The 26,187-nt window shown below is 35.4% G+C and overlaps 1 long non-coding RNA gene across 1 annotated transcript in view; it reads right to left on the reverse strand.

Annotated features, from left to right (window-relative positions):
* The window catches only part of LOC139085104 (uncharacterized), a 103,561-nt gene extending 100,616 nt beyond the window's left edge, over positions 1 to 2,945 (reverse strand). Inside the window, exon 1 of the long non-coding RNA XR_011543150.1 lies at positions 2,825 to 2,945. This is a non-coding gene — a long non-coding RNA (uncharacterized lncRNA). The remainder of the gene's footprint in view (positions 1 to 2,824) is intronic.
* Positions 2,946 to 26,187: the final 23,242 nt, after the last annotated feature.

Here is a 26,187-nt window from a genome sequence, read left to right on the forward strand (position 1 = left end):
CGTCATTTATATTCAGAAACTTTTTAAACCTATATTTTATTGCTTTCAAATTGATTTATGATATATTTTTTAATAATTAACTAGTTAAATTATTTCTAATAAGTAATCATAGGGAGAGTGATATCAAATCTTTTCAAATTAAAAAATTGCTGTCATATAAATGTAAAATTCCATTAGTATCAAATGAACATTTACATAACAACAGTTTTCCCTTTGGACATACAAGCCAGTAGCCATTTACTAGTTGGAAGATTTGATGTGGCTTCGATTTTAAAATATCACATTTGAATATGACGGTTTAAAACACAGTGAGGTTACACTTCAATTAAAAAAAACAATGGTGAGGATCCGCTTCTGGAATGAGGGCGCAGAGAGCTCCGCCCACACTTTGCATAGAAGCAGCATTAACTGGTACACACACGCACACGCACATTTAAAGTGTCTGAAGTTCGTCCTAAAGGCACACCACAAAAAACACTTCTACATAAACCCGTGAGTCTATGGCACTTGAGCCACAACCTGCTGCCTTTCTCCTCCTTCCTCAGCACAACATGATGGAAGGTTCACTCCAGGTGGATGTGCGCAAGAAGTTGGGACTTCACCTGCCCCAACTTCAATTCTCCCAGCTCTTTATTGCAAAGACTATATTTCAGGTGAGAGGTGGGCGAATATGTTCCTCCACCAACCTCCCTTCCACCACCCAACCCCCACTCTTAGGATGGAGGCTCTACCCCAGGCACAGGAGGCCATCCCATCAAAATCCCAGCTGTCTTCTTTGCAGAAATTGACAAGCAGATTCTAAAATTTATATGAAAATCTAATGGACCCAGAATAAACAAAGCAATCTTGAAAAATAGTGACAATCTGGAAAAATAATAACAAAGTTAGAGAACTCACGCTTCCTGGTGTCAAAGTTTACTACAAAGCTAGTATCATTAGCTATCAATTAAGTGTAAATCAAATCCACAGTAGGATACTACTTTGGAGCCACTAGGATGATTATAATCAAAAAGATGGATAATAAAGTGTTTGAAAGGAAACGTGTAAGTTGGAACCCTCATAACACTGTTGTGAGGAATATAAAATGGTGCATTGCTTTGAAAAAAAGTCTGGCATTTCCTCAAAATTTTAAACAATGAATTACCATATGATTCAGCAATTCCACGCGTTGGTGTCTACCCAAGAGAAAAAAAAAAAAATACGTCCACACAAAAACTTGAATATGAAATGTTCACAGCAGCATTATTCATAATAGGCATAAAAGTGGTAACAACTCAAATGCCCATCAATTGATGAATGATGGTGTATCATCATTCAAAAAGTAACTAAGTAAAATGTGGTGTATCCATACAGCGCAATGTTATTCAGCTACTAAAATAAATGAAGTACTGATACATTCTGCCACCTGAATGAATAAAGAGAACATCATGCTAAGGGAAAAAAGCTAGTCACAGAAGACCATATATTGTATGATTACATTTATATGAAACGCCCAAACTTGGCAAATTTGTAGAGACATAAAATAGATTGGCCCTTGCCTAAGGCCAGAGGGGTTGGGGGGAAGTAAGACATTCCTGTTAATGTGCATGGAGTCTCTCTGTGAGACAAGGAAAATATCCTAAAATTTGTTGTGATGATGGTTGCACGTATTTGTGAATATACTAAAAACCATTGAATTATACATTTCAAATGAGTGAATATATGTGAATTATATCTCAATAAGATGTTCTATTAAAAACAACTTTTATATTTGTAGCATGAGGCCTTATTAACATTAAATGTGGAGAGTTATTTGTGTGTGGAAGGTCAAGAAAACATATTTAATTTAAAAAGCACTATGTTCTAGATAAAAGGAAGATAGTAATGAAAATAAACCACTTATAATGCCATTTTGGGGAATAATCTTGCACTGGAGTTAGTCATTTTTCTACAGATAGCGAGTGAATACTGGAATTTGTCTAAGTACAAATTATTGGTCAATCTAGAGAGCCAAGCTGTATATTTCAGGGGAAAAACATGTGCTTAAGAGCATGAACTGTGCAACTAGATTTCTTGGGTTAGGATTCTTGACTGACACTGTATAACTTTGATAATGTTACTTAAACTTTGCATCTTTGTTCTTCATCTGTTAAATGGCAATAGTACTAGTGCTCATGAGAATTAAATGAATTTATCACATAGAGCAGTTCCTAGCATCTGTTTTTTCTTTTACTATTTCCTAAAAGGAGTGCTGCCAGTTCTTCTACTACTGCTGTCATTGGGAGATGTAGTAGGCAAAATATACATGTGTGCATATACGATCTGAATTATTAAAGCACATAAGGCTTATTTAATAGATGCATAAGAAATTTTATATTGATTAACAATGTTCATGAAAGTATATATATGTAAAAACACACACCAAATTGTACACTTAAATATGTCAACTTTATTTGATGTCAATTATACATCAATCAATAAACTGCTGACAAGATAATGTGCATGTATCACCTACAGGATATTTTCCAAACTTGATCATATATGAGGCACAGAGAATATCCCAAGAAATATTACATTTTTAAACAAATGAGTAATAATATCAATTAATAATTATATCTTAAATTTAAAATGCTAATAGTGATAACGAAAACAGGAATAGCTATTTCTAAAATAAATATTAGATCGAAAATGACCAGATAAAGAGGAGATGAGAGTAAATTGTTCACATCTGGGCTAATTTGTTTTTGTTTGTTTATGTGATTTCCCTGGAGATAATAGATGCCTGTTTGTTTTTCTTAGACTTACTTTTATATGTACCTTTTGCTGACTCTTCTCAATTACTTACCGCAGCTCTGAAACTTCAGCATGGGTTGAGCACATCGCATCATCATCAGCCATTGGCCCTCTCCCTACCTCTGTTGCCTCTGCATCCGCTGTGGAACCCTCTGTCCTTCGGAGTTTGGAATGTTTGCCCACTCTGTCTTCTGTACATCAAGCATCTTGGCACACCCCTTAATCCATGGAATTCTCTAAAGCCCCTTCTTTAAATATTTCCTGGCTCTCACAAATTTCCATTGTTTCATGATATTTATGTCCTTTTTTTTTCTTATTTACAGCACATTTGGTATGTAACATTTCCCAGTGGCTTTCCAGTATAAATGGATGGAAGATCAATTTATTAAAATGCTGCATATCTGAATATGGCTTTATTCTACCCTCATTTTAGATTTAGAATTTGACTCAAGATAGAATTCTAGCTAAAAATAATTTTCTTTCACAATTTTGAAGACCTTGTTCACGTTGCTTCTGACTTCTAGCATTACTATCAAGATGCTCAATGGCATTTTTACCCCTTATCCTTTTCGATGATGCTATTTTTATTATTTGTTGATTTTTAGTTGGTTTGTTTCTCTCTGAACCCTTTATATACTTCGGTTTATCTTTGGTGCTCTGAACATTCATTATCACATACATTGGTGTCAATCTTTATTCATCTGGCTGGCTAGGCCCTTCCACTGTGAAAACTATTCATTTTTAATCTTGGACTTTTTTTTTTTTCCGTGAGGAAGATTAGCCCTGAGCTAACATTTGTGCCAGTCTTCCTCCCACTTTATATGTGGGTCACCATCACAGCATGGCTGATGAGTGCTATAGGTCCACACCTGGGATCCAAACCCACGGATCTGGACTTCTGAAGCAGAGCACACTGAACTTAACCACTATGCCATGGGGCTGGCCCTCAATCTTGGGCATTTTTATTGAACTGTTCTCTTAATAATTCTTATTTCTTCCCCTGCTCTGTTTTTCTATCTTGTCTTTCGTGAGCATACATCACTCCTCTGGATTAATTCTGAACCTTTATCATTTTTTCCTCCCATATTTTATCTCTTTGCTTTTTAGTACTACTTTCTTGAAGATTTCATCAACTTCATCTTCGACTGTTCCTGATCACTTTCTATTTCTATTATATATATTAGATAAAATATATATAATATTATTGTAGTAATATGAATAAATATACATTTGTATTTATAGGTATGTTCTTATTCTAGTATTAGCATTTTTATAAGATATCAATTATCGTTTTTTACAATTGTTTTTGGTCACTGTAGTGTCTCTCTTTTTCTTTTAATATTTTTCTCTTTCATTTAGCGGCTTTGTTTCTACTGTTTCCTGACCCTCTGTTTCACCATGTAATTTAAAACAATGTTAAAATGTGTACAGGTGGGTCAGTCACATGCAATGTGATGTACAAAAGGAGACCTAAATATTTAATAGTTCCTCATAAATCTTTCAGACAATCCTTGTTTTGAGCTGCGCTCTGCAACCCTGGCTTCTGAGGTATATCGTACCTCCATGTCCAAGAATTTCTGAATTCTTGCCAAGCAAATCGTTTTGCTTATTAGCTCTTACTTTCTCTTCCCCAACTCTTTGAAGAATTATGTTTCAGATTTTTCTGGTCTCTCAATCAGTTTTTAATTATCCATCATCTTTTAGTTTCCAAAATATTTGTCCACCCATTGTTTTCATTAATTTGATAATTTCTTGTATATTATTTAATATGCTAATTACCAGTTTAATAAAAGATAAAGATTGAAATATATAGATAGATAAAAGATAGGTGATAAGAAAGATAGATATAGAGACAGGTACAAAGAGATCCTCATAAACCTCTGCTGCCATGGAGCTTATATTAAAAATCATCAATAAGTGGCTATTTGGTGATAAGTAATATTAATTTTTTTTACTAAAAGGGGTTAATAGGAATCGTTAAGGTTTGGGACACAGTGAAGTCAAATGTATTTTCTATGTCCAATGCTTATATTTTATAACATTAACATAACAATGCCTAAGACCTGAATAACTTTCGTTTTCTGAGCTTGGTTCGATCTGTTACATCTTCTGTGAGAGTGAGCCATTTTTCCAATCGTCTATAGTTAACCCATCTGCTTGAGACCTCCTGATATCGTTCAGAACAAGCTACCAGTTACATATGTTTTCACAGTGTATGCTTACTAATTTTTCACTTTTTGCTTACTATTTTTAACTTCTTTACCAGCAATTGGATTCCCCAATAAAGTCAACACTTAACTTCCTTTAAACAATATGTGCTATATATATATATATATATATATATATATATATAATCATGTCATTTACTGCTTTAAAATATCACCTCCTAACTCCAAAAACTTACATAGTACAATCTGTTTTTTCAGTGAATATTAGTTTTTTTTTGTTCGTTTGATTGCCAAAAGCATTAATCACAATATACCTCTTCCTTTTTTTTGTTTTTAAAGATTGGCACCTGAGCTAACATCTGTTGTCAATCTTCTTTTTCTTCTTCTTCTTCTCCCCAAAGGCCCCCAGTACCTAGTTGTATATTCTAGCTGTGAGTGCTTCTGGTTGTGCTATGTGGGACGCCACCTCAGCATGGCCTGATAAGCGGTGCCATATCTGTGCCCAGGATCCAAACCAGCAAAACCCTGGGCTGCTGAAGTGGAGTGCAAGAACTTAACCACTCAGCCATCGGGCCTGCCCCACAATATACCTCTTCTGATTCACTTCTCATTACTTTGACCAGTACTATGTACTCTGGTTAAAGAAATTGTCTTGTTCTCAAAATATGCAAGACCTGTCCTTTTTCTTTTTGGTGAAGAAGATTGGCCCTGAGCTAACATCTGTTGTCAGTCTTCCTCTTTTTGTTTGAAGAAGATTGTCGCTGAGCTAACATCTGTGCCAGTCTTCCTCTATTTTGTATGGGGGATGCTGCCACAGCATGGCTTGATGAGCAGTGTGTAGGTCCACACCTGGGATGTGAACCCACGAACCCCAGGCTGCCAAAGCGGAGCATGCAAACTTAACCACTATGCCACCAGATGGGCCCTGCTAGACTCTTCCTTAAACTGTATTTTGGCACATCATTTTCTCCTTGTGCTCCAGAATTGTCTTGTACTCCATTCCCAAATGGCAAAATTATAATTATAAAAAGAAAACAACAATAATTATTCACCTCCACTATTTCTTACTCTGTAAAAGCTTCTTTACCTTTTCCAGGGAAGGTTAGCCTTTAGTTCCTTTGTTACTATGTGATTATATTAATTTATCTCTCTTATATTTTATGACAATGTTTTTGTAGTTATTTGTATAGAAATCTGCTCACTTAATAGTTAGCTGCTGAACACGTAAGCATAGCAATAATTGTTTTTTCTCTAATACTAAGCTATTTCTCATGCACATAAATCTTCAATAAATGATTTAATATGTTGTAATTTTACATTTGAAATAATCATAGTGTTTTTTTATATTTTTCTAGTCAAATTAAATGAAATAACCAGTGTAGCATATTTTGTTTTTCTCAAACATGTTTGGTGGGTATGCATTAAAAAGCCTTAAATATTATATATATTTCACCCCAAAATGACTTCAATAAATGTTTCTATTTCCATATTGTATAAATTACATTTAAATGATTTTGTATACAAAGGAGGGGCAGTAAATATGAAAGAAAATACAAACAAATGCACACAAAAAATATATGCATGGTTAATTCTGAATGCAGTACCTGTGCATGCCTTGCAGTTTAATTAGTTTTCTGTACATACACACACACACACACACAGTGAGTCTTCATTTTAAACAGCAATAAAATGATAAATATAAAAAGTTATCTTCTAATTAAGCAATGACTATAAAATCAGCAATTAGAGTGTACATTTGATAAAACATTGACAAGGGTAATGATCAAACTTCCGTAGGCTGGGGCAAATTATTTCATGTTTGCTTATTTTGAACATACTGACTTTCACTAAATATGCTATACCTTCTGAGAAGATAAACTTTACATTTCCCTCATTAGACTAGAGATATAGACAACTTTACCCATATTCTTTTTCATGCTTTCACCAAAATAAGCTAATTTTAGCTTCAACCCTTATGAAGTTTGAGTCCACAGAATTTAGGGGAATAGGAAGGGATCTTCTTTTACTAAAAAGGCACATATCTTACCTTTTAAGCATTTACTCCTAAGAAAATCAGATATAATATGTTCGGAGTATGTGTGGAGACTGTCAAACTTGAGTTTCTTCTAAAAATCATGCACAAAATAGAGTAGAAAACAATCAATAAAATACATTTCCTCTGTTTTTGTTCTTGTTTTTGGAACAGCATATTGCTAAATGTCTGAGTCTGTGTGTCTCCCTTCAAGCTCCTTCTTCCCCACTGCAAATTCCGAGTAAAAATGCCTTGGCTATTGTGGAATGCCCTGACTGTCATTGCAACCACACTGGTTATTGCAGTGCTCCTGAGAACCGATGTGGCCTGAATACAGCAGTCAATACCACAGTCATTTCTGAACATTTGATGGAAAATTGAGTAACAGACATACTTTTTTTATGGCAACTCTGTTCAGTTCTTCCTGACTCAATAGCCTGCATAGGGTCAGTTACTTTCATTTTCCCATATTTCTCAGCAGAATGTACTTGCCTATGCATTTTTCTTATCCTATATGACTTTCTTTTTCTTTTCTTATTTTATTCTTTTGTTTTTGAATCGCATGTGTCATGGCGTTATACCAAAGTCAGAAAACACACACACAATTAAACACACAAACTAAATTACTTTGGGTTTTAATTTGAATTTTTTTTAAGTTTCTTTTCTCTTTCACTAAAGAGAGTTGATACTATGGTTCTTATTTTTCTCTCAAGAGTATAACATGGCAATGTATAAGATAAAACACATTTTGGTTGAGGTTTTGTAAATGACTTTGACCTTTATAGCTAGATATACTGATAGATTTTGTAACATTTTTATTTTTGTAACATTTTTATCTTCTACCATGAAAAAGGCAGATTTACCTATATATATAAATGTATATATTATATCTATTTTATAATATATATCTTGCTAATTGCAGCCCTGTTTACTTTTGTAGCAAATTCCTAAAAGTAAACTAGAAATCATTAACCCTATTTAAAGAGATTTCACATTTAATGGTCCACAGTGCATTTGAGGATATTTTAAAGACATTAACATCTTTGCCAAAATATTTAAAAACTAAACAAAACTGACAAAATGATTGAGAAACATCGTATGGCATAAACTCTGTCAGGTAGATAACTATTGATATTTTAACCGATATTAGTTTCTTTACATTTTTATTCCCTTTTTCATATTTACTTTATTTGGTTTAGAGACATGGAGTTTTAGATACAGTCCTCTCTAAATTTTTTCACATTAACACCTTTGTTTTCTGACAATATGAAGTAATGTGTGGACCTCAACCACCAATTTGACTTTGCAAACATATGTTTAAAAATATTTTTTTCTAAAGCAGACTTGGCTCTTGGAAATGCTACTGACTCAGATTGTATGGCCTTCTACCATACACAGTAGCCTTGCCTGGATCTTCAATGTCAGTCCTACCAAGGACCTGGATGCTCTTAAAGCATGCACTTTTGAATTTATTTGAGGTGGTAAAATAGCAACCTTTCAGTGATTCTTTCTGGAGCCTGTGACCTCAAACTTAGTGCTACCAAACAGCTGCCAGCATCTAAACAGAGAAACAGATGTTTCTTGGAGTATTACACTATTATTTCCTCCAACCCACCTTTCATTACTATAAAATCACCTCCTAGACTAACTATAGCCACCAGAGGGGCTGGAAACTAGGACAGAATCTTAATGACACTCTCTCTATTATTGCTTTCACTTGCTTATGCTTTTGCAAAGACAATATAAGAAAATGCCCAATGAAAGCATTTTTGTATTTCCTATAAAGATTTTATGGAAAGAGCTGATGTATTCTAACATAATTAGGTAAAAGAAAATAAACTTAGATCTTCAACCAGTTTAAAATGAATATAAGAAAGCAATAGTTTCCTAGCTTTCAAGCTAATTGTTATTTATTTAACGTTTAAAAGAGGTTATTTATAAATAATTATACGAACATGTTATCATTTTATCTAACTTTATTCTTAGTGAAATGTACAATAGTATGTTTATTGAAATGAGAAATTAACTTATAATTATCTAGCGCAATGCTAACAATGCTGTGCTCTCTTGAAATCCTAGCAATCACGAACTAATTATCTTAAAAAAAAAAAATCCTATAGTTAAAAAAAAAAGTTTATTAGAGCTATACCTTATAATCTCCCCTTTAAGATTCATAAAAGATATTAACTTACTTAAAATTCAAAGAAACAGTAAGAAAACTCTTTAGTTTCTTTAACATCATTTCCCAGAGATATTAGATAATGAAAAACTTTTTTTAAGGCACACTGATTATAATCTTAATATTCCAAACTTGCATTTAAGAAAGCATTGTTCCATATCATGGCAAACTTTTTCAGTAAAGGACCATATGGTAAATCTTCTATCACCACAACTGTTGTAGTGTGACAGCCACCCTAAACAATCAGAAACAAATGAGTATGACCATATTCCAATAAAACTTCATTTACAACAACCTAAGGAAGGCTGGATTTGCCTATTTGTTGGCTGATTCCTGGTCTATATCACCCATTCTCAAACTGTGGTTTACAAGGCCTCATTTAAGGGACGTGCTTTACGGAAAATAAGGGAGAATAAGTAGGCCAAGATGGTCTCAATTTCGCTTACACCTGCTTAGTCTAATAGCTGTTACTTTTCACAAACCATTAAACTTAATCTACTTTAAAAATCTACACTAATGTCTACTTTCCTCATCTATAAAATATAATGAGAATTACATCTATTTAAGAAGTTGTTACTATGTATACGTAAAATAAAATTTATCAATTACCTACTATCATATAAGTGCTTAGCCAAATTTATAGTTATTGCCTTTTTGGTATTTTACAAATACATGTAATGCTTCCACACAATAGTCTACTGTTAACACATAATTTAAAATTATAGACTAAGATGTCTTCATTTTTATTTTACAATTATTTTAAAAGTTTCAAAATTATTAAAAAACTAAAGATATCCAGCTAATGATTTTTGTCTGTTTGGAGATTATTTTTTCTTTTTCTTTACGAAGAAGCTGCCTCAGTAGAATCCCTCAGGGCTTAATATCTAGGTTTTTTCCTATTTTTGTGCATTTTATTTTTGTCTAATGAAAAGTGTGACTTTTGAGACTGCTCAAATTCCCATTTTCATATTTGTTGTCACAATGTAGCAATGAGTGTATGCCTGCATAAGGCAATTAATATGACTGTCAAGTAGGCATATAAACTCAAGATCTATGTGTTTTGCTCCTAACCAAACCTTCCTTTATTCTTTCAGTGTGGCATCAAATTTAGAAATTTTAATTTTACTAATTTACATGTATCCATTAATTTAAATGCTTTTTCTAATAAGCCAGTTTATACCTAATCGCACAAGAAAAAAACTAACAAATAAATACCATACACTTAAAGACACTTCTTAACTTTGCTAGTACTCTGAGTGATATTTCATAGAAAAGAAGTGTAATGAGTAAAAGCAAGGTTTCAATTGAAATAGCCTAGTAAGTCTCTTAGTCTCAATGATTCTTTAATGAAGAGAATAGCCCAAGAATTCTCTTTTTAGATGATATCTATATTGGGCTCAGTATACGTACTCTTGAGTTTCTCTCACACCTATGACCATATACTGGAGACAGTATGATTTACAAACAAATGGTGAGTGTAATTTTTTTTAATTTTATTTATTTCTTTGGATGTACATCATAATACATTTCAAATTCTGTGTAGATTACATCATGTTCACCACCCAAAAACTAATTATAGTCCATCCTCTCACATGTGAGCCTAATCACCCCTTTTGCCCTCCCCCCTCCCCCCCCCACCCCTATGGTAACCACCAGTCCAATCTCCAATGCTATGTTTGTTTGTCATTGTTTTTATCTTCTGCTTATGAATGAGATCATATGGTATCTGACTTTCTCCCTCTGACATATTTCACTCAGTGTGATACCCTCAAGGTCCACCCATGTTGTCGCAAATGGCTGGATTTCATCATTTCTTATGGCTGAGTAGTATTCTATCCTATATAAATACCACATCTTCTTTATCCATTCGTCCCTTGATGGGCACCTAGTTTACTTCCAAGTCTTGGCTATTGTGTTTAATGCTGCAATGAACATAGGGGTGCAAGTATCTTTATGCCTTTGCATTTTCAAGTGCTTTGGATAAATATCCAGCAGTGGGATAGCTGGATCGTATGGTAGATCTATCCTTAATTTTCTGAGGATACTCCATACTACTTTCCACAGTGGCTTCACCAGTTTGCACTCCCACCAGCAGTGAACAAGGGTTCCCCTCTCTCCACATCCTCTCCAACATTTGTTGTTTCCTGTCTTGTTAATTATAGCCATTCTGACCGGAGTGAGGTGATACCTCATTGTAGTTTTGATTTGCATTTCCCTGATAGCTAATGATGTTGAGCATCTTTTCATATGCCTATTGGCCATCTGTATATCTTCTTTGGAGAAATCTCTGTTCAGATCCTTTGCCCATTTTTTAATTGGATTGTTGGTTTTTTGTTCTTGAGCTGTATGAGTTCCTTGTGTATTTTGGATATTAACCCCTTATCTGATATATGGGATGCAAATGTCTTCTCCCAGTTTTTAGGTTGTCTTTTTGTTTTGTTGATGGTTCCCTTTGCTGTGCAGAAGCTTTTTAGTTTGATGTAGTCCCATGTGTTCATTTTTTCTTTTGTTTCCCTTGCCCGGTCAGACATGGTACTTGAAAATATGCTGCTGAGACTGATGTCAAAGAGCATACTGCCTATGTTTTCTTCTAGATGTCTCATGGTTTCGGGTCTTAGATTCAAGTCTTTAATCCATTTTGAGTTGATCTTTGTGCATGGTGTAAGGGAATGGTCTACTTTCATTCTTTTGCATGTGGCTGTCCAGTTTTCCCAACACCATTTATTGAAGAGACTCTCCTTTCTCCATCGTATGCTGTTGGCTCACTTGTCGAATATTAGCTGTCCATAAATGTGTGGGTTTACTTCTGGGCTCTCGATTCTGTTCCATTGATCTGTGTGTCTTGTTTTTGTGCCAGTACCATGCTGTTTTGGTTACTGTGGCTTTGTAGTATATTTTGAAATCAGGGAGTGTGATACCTCCAGCTTTGTTCTTTTTTCTCAGGAATCCTTTGGCTATTCAGGGTCTTTTGTTGTTCCATATAAATTTTAGGATTCTTTGTTCTATTTCTGTAAAAAATGTTGTTGGAACTTTGATAGGGATTGCGTTGAATCTATAGATTGCTTTAGAAAGTATGGACATTTTAATGATGTTAATTCTTCCAATCCAAGATCACGGAATATCTTTCCATTTCTTTGTGTCTTCTTCGATTTCTTTCAACAATGTTTTATAGTTTTCGGTGTATAGATCTTTCACTTCTTTGGTTAAGTTTATTCCTAGGTATTTTATTCTTTTTGTTGCAATTGTAAAGGGGATTGTATTCTTAATTTCTCTTTCTCCTACTTCGTTGTTAGTGTATAGAAACGCAACCGATTTTTGTACGTTTATTTTGTATCCCGCGACTTGACTGTATTCCTTTATTGTTTCTAAAAGTTTTTTAGTGGATTCTTTAGGGTTTTCTACATATAAAATCATGTCATCTGCAAAGAGTGACAGTTTCACTTCTTCTTTTCCAATGTGGATCCCTTTTATTTCTTTTTCTTGCATGATTGCTCTGGCTAGAACTTCCAATGCTATGTTAAGTAAGAGTGGTGACAGTGGGCATCCTTGTCTGGTTCCTGTTCTTAGAGGGATAGCTTTCAGTTTTTCTCCTTTGAGAATGATATTCGCTGTGGGTTTGTCATATATGGCCTCTATTATGTTGAGGTATTTTCCTTCTATACCCATTTTATTTGGAGTTTTTGTCATAAATGGGTGCTATATCTTTTCAAATGCTTTCTCTGCATCTATTGAGTTGATCATGTGATTTGTATTCTTCATTTTGTTAATGTGGTGTATCACATTGATAGATTTGCCGGATGTTGAACCATCCCTGCATCCCTGGAATGAAACCCAGTTGATCATGATGTAGGATCTTTTTCATGTATTGTTGTATTCAGTTTGCTAGTATTTTGTTGAGGATTTTTCCATCAATGTTCATCAGTGATATTGGCCTGTGATATTCTTTTTTGTGTTGTCCTTGTCTAGTTTTGGTATCGGGATAATATTGGCTTCAAAGAATGAGGTAGGAAGCCTCCCCTCCTCTTCAACTTTTTGGAAGAGTTTGAGAAGGATAGGTATTAAGTCTTTGAATGGTTGGTAGAATTCACCAGGGAAGCCATCTGGTCCTGGACTTTTATTTTTTGGGAGGTTTTTGATTGCCCTTTAGATCTCCTTACTGGTGATCAGTCTATTCAAATTTTATACTTTTTCTTGGTCCAGTTTTGGAAAGTTGTATGTTTCTAAGAATTTATCCATTTCTTCTAGATTATCCAATTTGTTGGCATATAGCTTTTCATGGTATTCTCTTATTATCTTTTGTATTTCTGAGGTGTCCATTATAATCTCTCCTCTTTCATTTCTGATCTTCTTTATTTGAGCCTTCTCTCTCTTTTTCTTGGTGAGTCTAGCTAATGGTTTGTCAATTTTGTTTATCTTTTCAAAAAACCAGCTCTTGGTTTCATTAATTTTTTCTATTGTGTTTTTAGTCTCTACTTCATTTATTTCTGGTTTGGTTTTTATTATTTCCTTCCTTCTGCTGATTTTGGGCGTTGTTTGTTGTTCTTTTTCCAGTACCTTTACAGGCACTTTTAGATTGTCTATTTGGGATTTTTCTTCTTTGTTGAGGTAGGCCTGAATTGCTATAAACTTCCCTCTTAGAACTGCTTTTGCTGTATCCCACAGATTTTGGCATGTCATGTTGTCATTTTCATTTGTCTCCAGGAATTTTTTGATTTCTTCTTTGATTTCTTCATTGACCCAATCGTTGTTCAGGAGCATTTTGTTCAATCTCCACATTTTTGTGGCTTTTCTGGTTTTCTTCCTGTAGTTGATTTCTAGTTTCACACCTTTGTGGTCAGAAAAGATGCATGGTATTATTTTGATCTTCTTAAATTTATTGAGACTTGTTTTGTGGCCTAATACATGATCAATCCTGGAGAATGTTCCATGTGCATTTGAAAAGAACATGTATTCTGTGGTTTTTGGATGGAATGTTCTGTATATATCTACTAAGTCCATCTGGTCTAAGGTGTCCTTTAAGGCCAGTGTTTCCTTATTGATATTCTGTTTGGATGATCTATCCATTGGTGTAAGTGGAGTGTTAGAGTCCCCTACTATTATTGTGTTACTGTCTGTTTCTCCTTTTATGTCTCTTAATAATTGCTTTATATATTTAGGTGCTCCTATGTTGGGTGCATAGATATTTACAAGTGTTAGGTTTTCTTGTTTGATTATTCCCTTTATCATTATGTAGTGCCCGTCTTTATCTCTTGTTACAGTTTTTGTTTTAAAGTCTATTTTATCTGATATAAGTATTGCTACCCCCGCTTTCTTTTCTTTGCCGTTAGCATGGAATACCTTTTTCCATCCTTTCACTTTGTTTGTGAGTGTCTTTAGGTTTGAAGTGTGTCTCTTGTATGCAGCATATGCATGGGTCTTGTTTTTTTATCCAATTGGCCACCCTATCACATTTGATTGGAGCATTTAGTCCATTGACGTTTAAAGTAGCTATTGATAAATAAGTATTTATTGCCATTTTGTTACCTTTTTTTTTTCTGGGTGTTTTAGTAGTTCTTCTCTGTTCCTTTCTTTTTCTCTTGCTCTCTTCCCTTGTGGTTTGATGGCTCTCTTTAGTCATATGTTTGATTTCTTTTGTCTTACTTTTTTTCTTGCTTATTATAGGTTTCTGGTTTGTGATTACCATGAGGATTCTATTTAATATTCTTTGTATATAACAGTCTATATTGAGTTGATAGACTCTTTAGCTTGACCTCTTTCTAAAAGCTCTACTTTTTCACTCCCCTCCTCCCACATTTTATATTTTTCAAATCATATATGGTCTCTTGTTTAGTGTGTGTCCATCCATTACCCGCTTATCATTGAAATAGGTGATTTTAGTACATTTGTCTTTTAACCTTCATATTATCTTCACAGGTAGTTGATCTGCTACCTTTACTATAATTTTACCTTTACAAGTGATTTTATTGCCTGGTTTTTTGTTGTTGTTGTTTTGGTTTTTTGATGATAAGTTTTTTTTTTTTTTAATCTCTATTTGTGGTCATTGCTTTCCCACTTAAATAAGTCTCTTCAGCATTTCTTGTAGGACTGGTTTCTTGGTGATAAACTCCTTCAGTTTTTGCTTGTCTGGGAAGCTCTTTATCTCTCCTTCCATTCTGAATGACAATCTTGATGGATAGAGTATTCTTGGCTGTAGGTTTTTTCCTTTTAGCACTTTAAATACATTGTGCCATTCTCTTCTTGCCTATAGGGTCTCAGCTAAGAAGTCCACTGATAACCTGATGGGCTTGGCTTCCCTTTTTATGTCACTTGTAGCCTTTATCTTTCTGCTTTTATGATTCTCTCTTTGTCATTAATTTTGGACGTTTTGATTATAATATGTCTTGGTGTTGGCCTCTTTGGGCGTATCTTGTTTGGAGCTCTCTCTGCTTCCTGAACTTGGATGTCTCTTTCCTTCCTCAGGTTAGGAAAATTTTCATCTATTATTTCTTCAGATAAATTTTCTGCCCCTTTGTCTCTCTCTTCTCCTTGTGGGGCACCTATAATCTGAATGTTAGTACACTTGATATTGTCCCAGAGTTCCCTTAGACTGTTCTCATTCTGTCTAATTCTTTTTTCTGTTCTGCTTGGTTGATTTCCTCTAGTCTTTTGTCTAGCTTGCTGATCTGTTCTGCATCCTCTGCTCTGCTATTGAGTCCCTCTAGTGAATTTTTCATTTCCATTATTGTATAGTTCATTTCTGATTTTTTTTTTTATATCTTCCAGTTCTTTGCTGATGAACTCACTGCGTTCATCCAGTCTTCTCCCAATATCTGTGAGCATCCTGATGATATTTTGTTTGATCTTTTGTCAAGTAGGTCACTTGTTTCTGTTTCATTTAATCCTTTTTCTGGGGTTTTGTACTGTTCCCTTGCTTGGAAAGTATTCCTTTGCCTCCTCATTATACCTCTTTCTCTGTGCTTATTTCTATGTATTAGGTGAGTCGGCTATGTCTCCTGATCTTGGAGAAGTGGCCTTATGCATGAGTTGCCTTTTGAGGCCAAGCAGTGTGCTTCCCTCTTGTCCCCAGTCCAGAAGATCCAGGAGACCCCTTTGTGGGCTACTTGTGTCCTTCTGCTGTGGCAGGGCTGCTCCCACCACAGGTACCCAGGGAGTCTAGTCTTTCCTTCCCCGGCCAGCTGTTTGTAAATCTAGTTTGGGGATTCTCAGCACCACTGGCTACAAAGTCTATCAGCACACTCCTATTGCAGTTTTCCTCTTAATTGGGTTGGTACCCAGGGTAGCTGGTTGCTAGGCTCAGGGGCTTAGAGTTGTGATAGGCCTCAGGCCAACAAGGCTGTTGTCAGTTCTCTTAGGAGTGCAGGTGAGTGGGGCTGGCCCTTGGCCTGGGGGCATTCACTTGTTTCAGGCTTTGGAAGGTGGTGCTGATCCTTTTGATGGCTATTTGTGGACCAAAGGTCTTCTGTGGTAATAAGCCTCACCCCCCACAGGACTTCATATAGCATCAACACAGTCCTGGTCCCTGCAAACTTCTCAACCCCGGAGCATACCCCAACACCACACTGCAGAGGCCCCCACCTCTCCACCAATGCCCCCTACAGTTCACCTGGACCTCACACAGACCCTGCCCTGTAGAGGCAGACACTCTTGCCTGCCTGTAGAGGATCAAGGTACCCAGTCAATGCAGGCTGAAAAGTACCTTGAGGGTTTGCTGTTAGGTGGGGCCAGTCCCTAGGGCGGGTTGCCTGCCCTGGCTGAACAGGATTAAATCTGTGCTCTAGTGGGCGTGGCAGACCCCTGGGCTAACAGCCCAAGGGATGAACCGCAGTGGTGCCCACAGGGGTCAGTGTCAGCACGCCTGGACCAGGTCAGAACAACGGCCCCACCAATGTCTCAGTCTCCAGAGAGGTCCCTCCTCTCACCAAGATGCCCCCAGGGCCCACCGGGTGAATCTCGCTTCACCAAAGGACCGTCAGCCCTCTCTGTGGTGATTTCTGGTTGCTGCAATGAGTGAGTTTGTGCGTGGGCCCTTTAAGACCCGGGTCTTTTCGGCTTTCCGCCGATAGCTTTTCTGGGGCTATCCTCGCTGCAGTTAATAGCCCGCAAAGCCAGACAGTAAGACCCCCATGTCAGTTGGGCTGAGACTGAAGTACGCTTACAGCAATATCGCCCCAACTCTGGACCTCACTCCTCTGGTGAGGGCTGTGTACCTTAGGTGACTCCCACCTGGTCAGCTGAGAAGCTCTCAAAGGTGGCTTTTTTCCTCTCCAGCAGGAACCTCGACCTCTTCTGCCTTAGTAAGGACTTTCCCTTGCTGTGGGGGTTCTTTTTATCCAGTTTTCAGTTCTCAATCCAGGGTAATTTTTCCAAAAACTGTTGTATCCTGGTTGTGTTCCTGGGAGGAGATGAGTTCAAAGTCTGCCTACTCGGCCGTCTTGACGAGATCTTCCCTATGTCCATGAAAATAATCCATAACCAATCTATAAATGAAAATTTGGGTGAGTTTTTTCTGAGCTAAAATCTGAGGACCATGGCCCAGGGCCTTTCTTCCTAAAGGAAGAAAGGGCACCAAAGAAGTGAGGTATACAGAGTGGTTATATACCCCCAAACAGGATATTTCACATATGATTGAAATGTCCCTCCCACAATAGTCACAATATTGCCTTGTTGGCACAGCGCTTGATAGACACAGCAGGTAGTGCGTCTGCTATCTCAGAGGGCGTAGCAGGAGGCAAGCCTATTGTCTGGAGCTGGGTGGTCACAGGTGAGTGCAGCAATCAGTTCCTAGCCTAAGGAAAGATGCTTAATCCTTAAGGGAATGCCAATGTTGGGAGGGGGAGGGAAGTTGCACCTTTATCTCAAGAGCCTTTGCTCTTGCCATAAGGAATATCTAAAGCAGATGTACAATGCATGCTCAATGGCCTTGGTCAGGCCCTTTTGGAAAGACAAGGTCAGGCCTAATTAGGTTTACACCAAATGGCTTCCTCATATTCTCCAATATATCCTATTGCTTGCCATTTTTATTTGTCACCCAGAATGGTGAGTGTAATTTAAATACTAGCTCTGCTATATGAAGTCTTCAGTTCTCTGTGCTCTCCCTTTTCATCTGTGAGAAGGAGACAATAATGTCTTGCTTGCAGGATTGTCTTTAGAATTACATGAGATAAAATTATTCTTAAAGAGCCTAAGTAAGTTTTCAAACTTGGCACTACATTGGAATAGCCTGGGGAAACTTTAAAGCCTGAATGTCCAGTGAAACCCTTATTAATTAAATCAGAATAACTAGAGATGGGATCCAGGTATCGGTAGTTTTACTGTCTGCCCAGGTGATTCTAAATACAGCCAACCAACTTCAAGAATTATAGGCCTGCAGCAAGGGTTCTCAAACTTCAATTGGAAATTGATCAACATGGGGTTCAAGGCAAAATCCAGACTCTGGGTAGTTCTGGGGAGGCTTCTCCGAGTCTGCACCTCTGAAAGCACTCACAGATGATGCTGGGCTGCTGCGTCATGGACTAAAAGGAGCAACCCCTTCACAGACGGGAAGCTTTCTCCACTGGCTGCAGAGAAGGTTTGAAAAACAGGCAGAAAATTGAAAACAGGTTTGTTGAGTTTTTAATTCACTGATATGGTGCGACTGCTACACTCAGCAAATTAATTCGCAGCTTAAGGCATAACCTTCATTAGTACAATTATAATAATTATTAATTTAATCATTTGAGTATTTTATTTCTGAAAAATTAATGACCACTGTTTCTGAGGTAAAACTGAAAACTTCACAACAGACATATATTTTTTGTTTTTTAAAATTCATGTAGAAAACCATTCAAACTGGGAGAATGAATAAAATTGTATTTTCACTTATAAATGGAAAGAACCTGAAATTATATAAATTCTAACTCAAATTTTAACTTGTTAAATTAAAAATAGTTTCATATTTCCATGCTACATTATCATAACAGTAATTCTAAGCTACACACACAAAAACACAGACCACAATGTGCTTAAAAACAGAATTATATTAGCATGAATATTAGAGTCTTTCCAGACGGGTGCTTCTGAAGAATTGTAGCCATTACATTTTAGAACCCTTTTGTCTTCTTTCCAAATAAGCTAGTGATATTAATGAGATTTTCTGTTTTTGCCTGAAGAGTTCCTTAAAACAGTTATTGGGCTTCAGAGAGATTACCTCAAGTTGGGCCTGTATTTTATTTCATATAGTATTGCTCTTTCAAAAAGGTATGTTTTTCAGACATTGCAAATTTCTCATTGGAGAAAATATAAGGAAAAAAATAAAACTGATTCCTCAAATATGCTAGATGTTTCTTTCTCTTTTTAAATATATTTTAAAATAATTACTCAAAAAAAAGATTTATTTGTTCCCCAGTCATTTATTTAATCATGATTTATTAGGTCACAAGGGCACATAGATTGTATAAAATATACCTTTTTTGGAGGGGGTGTGTCGAGAAGGGCTTACAAGCAGGGAAGGAGTGGAGCGCACAAGATCCCCAGGCTCCCTCCCATAGTCTCAGAGAGAGCTGTGCCCGTCGGGCCGTGCTGGACTGAACTCAAAATGCCTGTCCTCCAATAAAGGATGTCCTGAGTGATTTATGCATAATAGGGCCAGTGAGTCAGGGAACTTCTAAGTGAAGGTATAAGAATGAGAATTGCTCCTGGTTGAGGAAAATCCCAGACACAAAGTGGGAACCTCCCAAGTTCAGCAGCTCATATGAACTTCTTTTCCTATGGGCTGACTCAGCCCAGAAGGGCCAGCTCTGATGAGTATGTATATTCTCATTCTTCTAATTAATCATTACATGATTTTGTTAAAGAGCACCATGAAAGCAGTTTTGTATATAAAAAGAGTTCCAAAGTATATTAAAGTAAAATGTAAAGCACACAATTAATTAAAAACTATACACCAATTCTTCTACTTTACCTGGAAATCTTTATACTAAACATATAAAATATACATCTAAATACAGTCTTTCAAAATGTTTCTAACGAGTTAAAAGAAAATGATTGAAATTTTGTTTGATGCAAAAGTTTTACAACCATTTGCCAATAATGACTCATGGTCATTATAATGTCCAATGTTGCAACGAAATATGAAATAAATAATAATGGCTCAGGTTTTAGGCTAGATAATCTCTAAAATATGTTGGAAATATACACTTATTAACTTTTATTACTGATGATAAGTAAATATTTAAATGTATATTATCAATAAATAAGATTGTATTTAACAACTTGAAATAAGATTACAAGCATAAAAAATAATTCATGTAGCTATCATAATGAATAAAAATAGGAAATGAAAAAAAACCAAACTATTTAGTGGTAATAGAAAGGAATTAAAAGAAAAACAATAGAAGCGATAATATAAATACAAAGACTGCCTGAGTGCAAATGCCCTTCTTCATCCACTATTTCTGTCATTTTCTATAAGTCACTTAAGGCCCTTGGGACTTGTTTCTTCATTTATAAAATGAGAATGAATCTTCACACACACATGTGCCCATGCACACACACACATACGCGTGCACACACACACATATGAACTCATGAAGGCGATGTACCAAGTTATGTGATAATCTAAATTCCTGTTTTATGGCTGAGCCACAATGTATAAACATTGCTGAAGTCTTTTTGTTCCATCAAATTTCATATGAAATTTGGGGAGAAATAATACACACACATACACACACTTAAAGAGGGAGCAGACTGACGCATTTCCGTAGATTATCTATGCAAATAGTGAAAATATATATTTTCTTATCTTTGTGGATAATATAGGATATGATCACAATCACTGAGGCACATCTATGTTCATTGTAACTCCCAATTTTAAGTTAGGTTGATAATTTAAAACAATTAAAATTGTATTATAATTGCTCAGAGACAGAAATCAATATTTATTAAAAGAAATATTATACCCCAATTAAATGCAAGACAATGTTCAAGAATCCCTGGATTTAAGAAACCAAAGCTAAATGTTCTAAACCCATGAATTTTTACCTGTAGTAAGAAATCTTCCAAAGTGAATGTGAAAACATATAATGTAACAACACAAGAGACATAGTGAGGAAAGAATGAAAAATCCGGTTGAATGATTCAGGTATGATTTCTTAAAAGTTCGTATTCGACATGATCCACGAATGATGGATAAAGTATTTATAGGTGGGAGTTGTGGGAAAAGGACTATTTTTATATGACTTTACTATGCACATTTTGTATTACTTTGTGGGATTCCACTTGTATAGGTCAATATATCTTCCATAAAAAGATAACCTGTGGCCGCCCCTGTGGCATAGAGATTAAGTTCACGAGTTCCGCTTTGGAGACTTGGCATTCACAGGCCCAGATCTTGGGTGGGGGCCTATGCACCTCTTATCAAGCCACGGTGTGGCTGGCGTCCCACATATAAAGTGGAGGAAGATAGGCACAGATATTAGCTCAGGGCCAATCTTCCTCAGCAAAAAGAGGAAGATTGGCGGCGGATGTTCTCAGGGCTAATCTATCTTCCTCAAAAAAAAAAAAGGCGGGGGGGGGGTCTGGCCCCGTGGCTGAGTGGTCCGAGTGGTTAAGTTCAAGCACCCTGCTTTGGCAGCCCAGGGTTTCGCGGGTTCGGATCCTGGGTGCAGACATGGCACAACTCGTCAGGCCACACTGAGGCAGCATCCCATATGCCACAACTAGAAGGATCCACAACTAAAATATACAACTATGTACTGGGGGGGATTTGGGGAGAAAAAGCATGGAAAAAAAAAAAGATTGGCAACAGTTGTTAGCTGAAGTGGCAATCTTTAAAAAAAAAGAGATAACCAACAAAGGCTACCCCCTTACCTGTTTTCTCCATCTGTTAATTTTCTATGAAATATTAAGAAATTGTATTTTCTTATATCTAGTAGTCTGTTTTTGCATTTGTAAAGTTTCCCCCATTTTTGTGATTCTGATAATAACAATATTAATATTTGAAGAACTTACTACCTTGGTGAATGTTGGTTTTTTTCTTTTAAAGTTGTTTTTGGCATCTTAGGATTAAAATAATTTTAAAACAAAATTACTGGTATGATATATATTCAATCTATATGCTCAAAAAATAAATACATATTTAGGATGGATAGAAAGATGTATTAACAATGAAAATATTTAGTTAAAATATAGTGTGATAAATGATAACTTTTCTACCACCACATAGCATATCTTAGAATGGGTTTAGTAGTACTGTGTTTGTAAGCTTTGGAAAAGACATCTTACTCAAATAAAGTCATATATAAAGCATGTTTCTAACCACAGCTCAGGGCAATAACAGTAATAACTAGCTCCTTTTCAAAGATTTAAGGAGTGTTACGCCTAATTGATTTTAGATTAACAATGGCCTGAATCACTTTTTAAGATAAAGTTATTTCTAATTATTGAAACTGTGACTTGATTTTGAATTAAAATTTAAAAGACCAAAATCAAGATACGTTAAAAACAACATACATTCTTCCAAAAAGCTAATGGAACAGCTATGGTAATGTCCATAGTTCTTTTTAGTAGGATATTAGAACACCTCATCAAGTCAGTATTGTTGTTGAAATTCACCTTTAAATAGCTCCAGTATTTTAACCATTTAATTACTCTATTTCTAAAACTACCATCACTGCGTAATGTGACCTGGACTAGCGTAATGTTGGTGAACATCAGGCATATGCTCCTTCACCACTAAATGACTTATTCCTCCAGCTGCTGGGGTGCTGCTGTTCGCTCTGCTGCTGTTCTGTGTTAGAAAGTGCTTCCATCACCCAAGAATATCAATGTAGGAATAGAAAGACTGGGGCCCCTCTCTGTGACGCGGCATAACTATGAAGAGCTATTGATTTATTTATAAAAACAGTACTGTGTCTTGGTAAGAATATGGAGCACAGCAGAACTCTCAGTTGCTAATGGTGGAAGTGAAATTGGTGCAGACGCTTTGGAGAGTTTATCAAAATTGAGTACACACATAGAATATAACCCAGCAATTCTTCTCTTAGGCTAGATAGTAAATTGGGATGCCTATATGCATGCTCCAAAACCCACGTACAAGAATATTCACAGAGGCAGTATTCAGAACACTGAAATGAGTCAAATGTGCATCATCAATAGAATATTAAGTAATCTGTACAAAATGATTGTAAAAAAATGAAAATGAACCAGTTACTGCTACATAAAAGGATAAATTTCACAAACCTAATACATACAAATATATGATTCCATAAATGTAAAATGCAAAGTCAGGCAAAATTAATTTATAGTGTTAAAAGTCAGGCTTGTACTTAACCTTGGGTAGAGGGAGGAACTACTGATTCACAGGTGGCAGGTCAGGGGCATCTAGAGTTCTAGTAATTTTTTTTTAATTGGCCAGTGGTTATAGATTTTTTCGTTTTGTGATAACTTATTGAAATTAACACATGATTTGGTACTCATATCCACGTGTTACACTGCCTTTAAAAAATTACCCAAAAAAGTAAATAAAAAGCTTTAAAGGTCACTTTTTTGTTTGTTTAAGATGTTCTTTGGTTAGAAACAACTGAATTTGAAGGTGACACATTATGTTCAAAGCAGTCATGAACTGTGGCCAGGAGATCAAGATTCTTACTCTTGTAGTTTCATTAAGTATTGATGTGGCTTTGGGAAAGTGATTTAACTTTTATGGGCTTAATTCACCCTGTCTACATAATTGAAAAGCTGAAGACTGAGTTTAATACTTCTACAACTGTTTGGTTTAAAAGTGGGCCATTTCATATTCGGGCTCTCTGGCAGAGATTACAGCATCTATGCTATCCTTTTTCTTTAGAAATACAAACCACTTTTTTAAAAATCTGGGTACAATATTCCCTGGGAGGAAAAAAAAAGGAATATGTTTTCAAATTTCAATTGCAGCACATTTTTTGCTACATTGTTAATTCCTGGCTAGTGAATTATAAATGCCAAGTGTTGGGTGAGATTGCCAGTGCTACCTCAGCGAGCTAATTCATGAGGAAAGGGCATGCCCTTCTCTCTTTCCTTTTCATGCTGGCCCGTATTGTCCTGATTGGCATTCAAGAAGTCAAAGGGAAACGTTAATTGACTCGGGGATAGAAACCACATGTAAGGGTGGTGGAGTATTGTATAGAGAACTGTATAAAAATGCCCAACTCTGGATTTCTTACCTCCAGACCTCTTTTAGGTGAGAGGAAAATAAATAAAGTTTTGATTAATTCAATGCTGTTAAGCATTTTCACTAATATACAAATGAATTTAACCTTCAACAATGTGGGCTGACGCATGTAATTATAATAAGCTATTCTTTGATAAAATAACATTAATTTTAAACATTAATTATTATGCATAAGTATAATGGTGAGCGGTAAACATTCAGCATAAAACTGCATAATCACTGCCCTTTAATTTGTAACCTCAAAAACTAATGTCTGCACACCTTTACTCCTAACTTTGGAATCTATCTGAATTATTGCTAAAATGTGCTTCCTCCTCGCTCAGCTCTGCAGACAGAATTAGTTTAGTCTGCAGTGTCTTTCAGTTGTCATAGGACATCACTGGACTCATTGTTCAGAAGACATATGCAGTATCTATATTGCTTCTGGTACCATTTATTTTCCACACCTGGTCAGTATAGTTATAGTGCTCTGTTATATTTTTCATTTGTACAGCTACTTCATTTGTCCAGTTCATTAAGCTAGTATTGTCATAATATTTACCTCATTTCTAGCAGTGTTTTTAATATGAATTTCTCACTGCCATTTCAGACATTAATTAACTCTGAGATATGTTTATTTACAACTAAAATAATGACTATTTTATTGTGTAATGTCTCAGACCTTTTTTTTTTTTTTACAATGTCACTTAATCCATAAAGGCAATAAACTCAGTAAAGTATGTGTTCACTATGGGAGTTAGAAGATTGAAACTGTTAAGTTTTTAAAATCAATTGCAATGGTAATAATTTCATCTGGAGCGTTTAAAAACACATGGGATACCTTCTTAACTATCACAATTAGTAGATGTCTCTATAAACATTCTCAGTGCATTCAAATCACCAAGTAAAATTCAGTCAGTCAATAAGGTGGTGTTTCCTATGTGGAAGTTTTCTTGATAATGTCCTGAAATTGTTCTTTTGATGTTTTGATTTAATAATATTTTCAATTTTAGTTTTACTTATCTTTATATGGGAAAGTTTTGGCAAAATTAACCATGGATTTGTATTTAGGAAAACCTGGTCCAAATTGTGGTTTGCCATTAACTACAGATATGAGGTAGGAAATCTAATATGTTTTTATTTTATTTCTTTTCATATCTAGGGCATATATTTAATGCTGTATAAAATAAAAACATACATGCATAAGAAAACACTGATTTCATGAACCAAAAATATTTTATCAAAATATAACCATAAATATGAAGAAAAAATATATGCAAAGTGGTAAATTAGCTCCCTTCTTATAACATAAAATGACATGAAGCATATCAAAGAAATATAAAATTGGCCTCTGCTCTCCAAGAGCTTTTGATATAATTGTCTGAACAAAACATTACTACTTTATTGGGATCCTTAATGTGTTCAGCAAGTAAAAATATATTTCAAAACTCATAAATTTTATGTTTAACACAACACTCATACCTGTTTGAACCTTAGCCTCTTTCTAATCATCAACATTATGTATGGCAATATTTTCTAGGAACAGGTCAGATTAATATGCTACAGTTATTCTATGATGATCTTGACATATATATACATTATATATATGTACATTACATATATACAAAATATAATTACATATACAATCTATTGTATAATTACATATACAATAGATTGTATATGTACAATATATGTAATGAATAAAGTAAGTTAGCTCTAGTGATCCCTAGTATCAGGTAGTAATGACTATCAATTCATAACAGTGAATGGCTAGTGTAAAGCAGTGACTCCATTTGACTCCAATCATCCTCTGGTTAGATGTTTAAAAGTTAAAATTACAGCTGTTAGAAATACCTTAATTATTTACTAG

The sequence above is a fragment of the Equus przewalskii genome, chromosome 8, assembly GCF_037783145.1.
Source record: "Equus przewalskii isolate Varuska chromosome 8, EquPr2, whole genome shotgun sequence".
NCBI classification, from domain to species: Eukaryota; Metazoa; Chordata; class Mammalia; order Perissodactyla; family Equidae; genus Equus; species Equus przewalskii.